At 27.8% G+C, this 3,783-nt stretch overlaps 1 protein-coding gene across 6 annotated transcripts in view; it reads right to left on the bottom strand.

Moving 5' to 3' along the window:
* LOC105155866 (integrator complex subunit 3) overlaps positions 2,376 to 3,783 on the bottom strand; it is a 6,113-nt gene continuing 4,705 nt past the window's right edge. For all 6 annotated transcript variants that reach the window (XM_020692009.1, XM_020692011.1, XM_020692012.1 and 3 more), the window contains one exon: positions 2,376 to 2,860. The gene's annotated coding sequence lies outside the window, so the exon portion shown is untranslated. The remainder of the gene's footprint in view (positions 2,861 to 3,783) is intronic.

Genomic DNA, 3,783 nt, shown 5'->3' with positions numbered 1-3,783 from the left:
AAGTATTAAAATTTTTCTGGAAAGTTTATTGATTACAATAAAATAAATAAAATATACTATTGGGTTAGAAACTTTGAACAGCACAAAGTCTAGGGGCAACATTTTAAAGTTAATATTTAGGGCTGGGAAATGAGTGTGAAAAGACAAGTGTACCCTCATAATTGCTTCACTTGTTGGCTAAGAGCAGCGGGGCAGAATTGTCTTTTCATGCCACACAAAATGGCCATAATTATACCTTTTAATGTCAAATAGTGTTGAACTATTTTTTTGTATACTATTTTAATTATTAGGTTATATTATATCAACATCATTTCATGTTTTCATTATTTGCAAAATTATAAATTTATACCATCAATTTAGTTTTAATTTAAGATGTATATTTATAATTTTTTTTATCTCGAATTTATTCGTAATTATAATTTTAGAAGTGTACTGATATATTTTTAAATGATAGGGAATAATATACATTTAATATGTGCGTATAATCAAACTTTTATTATATAATTATACTGCTCTTCTTTAAAATTTTATATAATTATATTAGACCTATGTTATTTAAAAATTTACATATAGTATCCATAATGTTTATTTTTCCTAATAAATAAATCTTTTCTTCAGTTAAAATTCACTGAATTTAATTATATTATCAAAAAAATTAAATAAAAATGAGTATTTTTAACTTCGATTGACTTATCAATGACTTATTGTAGGTCAAACCCTTATATATCTTCACACTCTAATGAATGCGAGAAGGTTCATTTTCATCTTCATAAAGATATTTTAATTAAAAAAAATAACCGATAATAATTTATAATTAGTAATTAACAAACTAGTAAAAAAATAGATATAAATATTAATTAAAGTATGCAAAAGCATACATAGTGATGAAATTTAAATTTTATAATTTTATAGTTATCGAGTCTCAAAATTTTACTATTTAAATTAGGTTTGACTAACTAACGAAATCAAATATTTAAATAATTAATGAATTGCATCCGCTTTGAATGCGCATTGATTAAACTTAAATGTTTTTTTGGAAAAAAAAATACTATATTAACATTTTGAAAAAAATTAAATTTACAGAATCATTGGTGGGTTTAGTGAGAGAATCCAGGGTAGTTGCTGCTTGCTTAAGAGCATCTGTCCAAATTCAGTCTGCAGTTTTTGCGACAGTTTTGTTGGATTGTTAATTGGCCAAGAATAATTACATTTTTATATTATTATTATTATTATTATATATGTATAAAAACAGAATTGTTTGCGTTTTGTAGCTTGGATCAAACTACTTAGAGTTTATCTACTTTTAGGTATGAAATATAATAAAAATATAAAAAATTATACTAGCAGTCCTCGCAAGCCGTTTTATATAATAAATAATTTTTTATATTTTAAAATATATTATAAATAAAAATAACTAAACAGTTAAATTAATATAAAACTTAAAAAATTGAATAAGTTAGATATCTTATAAATTTATATTATAAATAAAAATAACTAAACAGTTAAATTAATATAAAACTTAAAAAATTGAATAAGCTAGATATCTTATGAATTGAAACATATCTATTTAATAATAAAATATAATAATGGTATCAAAATCACTACTTTGTGACTATAACAGCTCAATTCTTGATAAAATATAAATATTGTAAATAAGAATAAAATGTATTAATTGAGCAATTGAATTAATATTAAACTTGAGAAATTGAATAATTTAATTATTTTATTAATTAAAGGGCATTTTTGAAATCACAAAAATTTATACAGTAGTGTCAAAACTGCCACTGTATGTCCAAAATAACTCTTTTCTTTATAATAATACTAACCAATATAGCACATTATTTTTGCATACCTGTAATTAATAATCTTTCATATTTTAAAATATATTATAAACAAAAATAAATATATAAATCAATAAATTACATTTCAAAATAGAAATTCGATCTAAAGTATTACCAACACAACAAAGAATTATCATAGTGATATCAGAAAATGACATAGAATCACTTTTGTAAAATAATAATAATAATAATTACAATTGAATTTTAAGAGTTTCTAATTAGAAGTATAATTACTATATTTTAAAATTGGTGCGACGGTATCACTGACCGTTGTTTATGAGTGTAGCCTATTTTTTTTTTTTCTATTTTATGTTAATATAGATCGATATAGTATACATAATAAGCATTCATTTGGCATAAGTTTCCAATATCCCTTATAAATCAATCAAGCTCGATTCAAATGAAATGTCTTCATCTGGTTGCCTCTTTGAGCTGAATTTAGGCTCATCCAAACGCAACACGCCAAAGAAACACAATCAAGATCGAGCCGACAACCAGCAAGAAACATTCAGATACTAGAGAGCTACTGCCAAATTAACTGAAATACAACACATCCATCCACTCATCTCATCTTCTCCAACATCTGCTGTATTACATTAAAATTAACTCTTGGAGGAAAAATGATGGAATAGTTACATCAATGTAAGCAGCCAAATATAAGCCTGACCGATGACATCTACCACAGATGATAATCATGATAATCATGATAATGTTAAATTTTCAATCTTTACATCCTACGGAAAAAAAATAAGAACCTGTCTTCGGACTAGCTCTCGATGTAACATCAGAATAGATAAAGAGAGTGAGAACGAACCGGGTGGGAGGTGAGAAAGAAAATGAAGAGAATACAGAAAGGTATCATCAAATTTGTAGCATACATGAGCACATATTCACCTTGCACGCGAACAACATATTGTTGGATTAATAAAAAATCCAGATAACTAAGTTAAAGTTCGTTCCGTTAGAAGGGGTATTTCTACCCCATGCTATCTTCCTCAGAAATTCCATCCCCTGCATGCCTGAAACGAAATTCATTACAAACGTTTGAGGTTTAATTCCATGTCAAAGTGGATTTGCCAGTTAATCTTGGAACGGTGTCGTTAAGGATAGAAGGCGTAATGCTGTGAATGTGATAATAAGGGTGCAAGAAAAGCAGACGAAGGTTTTACCAATAAAAGGTCATCGACAGTAGTGCTAATACTGGACAGAAAGGTCAGCTACAATTTTCATCCATCCATGTCATAATCAGTTCTATAAGCACTCAAATCGTTTACTGTGACGTAGGGTACCTATAACCTAGTGTTTTCCTTTAACTGTGGCTTTAATTTCAGGAGTGTTCAACTAAGTGGTTACTCTCTTTTTTGCTGCTTATAACTCTTCATATCTACAACGCTATAACATAGAGGATATAAGATAACGGATAGATGACCTTCAAGAACAAACCATTTACATTAAAATAGCATTCACATCTGTGTTTGTCCCACAGGAGCTTCTGCCCACAACTAGTTGTTGACTTCCTTTTCATATTAACAATTTTCCTTCTACATCATGGGCAGCCAGTGATAACATTGTTTTAGGTGCATGTTCCTCATCCCCTGACATAATATATCCTGACTTATTTCTTGATACCAATGGAATTGAAACTCGAACTATTGGAAGGTAAAACATAAGAGAATACATGCCTTAATTATTGGCCCAGTAACGCACAAGAATTCTTCTTTTTTTTCTAAAAATCATCTCGAAATCAACTTTTAAAATTTCCTGATGAAGTCAAGTATTTTAGGTAATTTAATGTTATGATTTAATATTACAAAGTCCCTACCATCACTGTTCCATGAAGCACATGATTACTACCTATTAGAGCCAGCCAAAAATCTTCCTTTTCCCTGTGGCATCCACTCACATCAATTGTTTCAGTAACAATTTTTCCAATTTACATCAA

Source organism: Sesamum indicum, linkage group LG2 (assembly GCF_000512975.1).
Source record: "Sesamum indicum cultivar Zhongzhi No. 13 linkage group LG2, S_indicum_v1.0, whole genome shotgun sequence".
In the NCBI taxonomy this organism is placed as follows: Eukaryota; Viridiplantae; Streptophyta; class Magnoliopsida; order Lamiales; family Pedaliaceae; genus Sesamum; species Sesamum indicum.
Note: the sequence above shows the minus strand (reverse complement) of the source record. Positions and strands in the feature narration are given on the sequence as shown.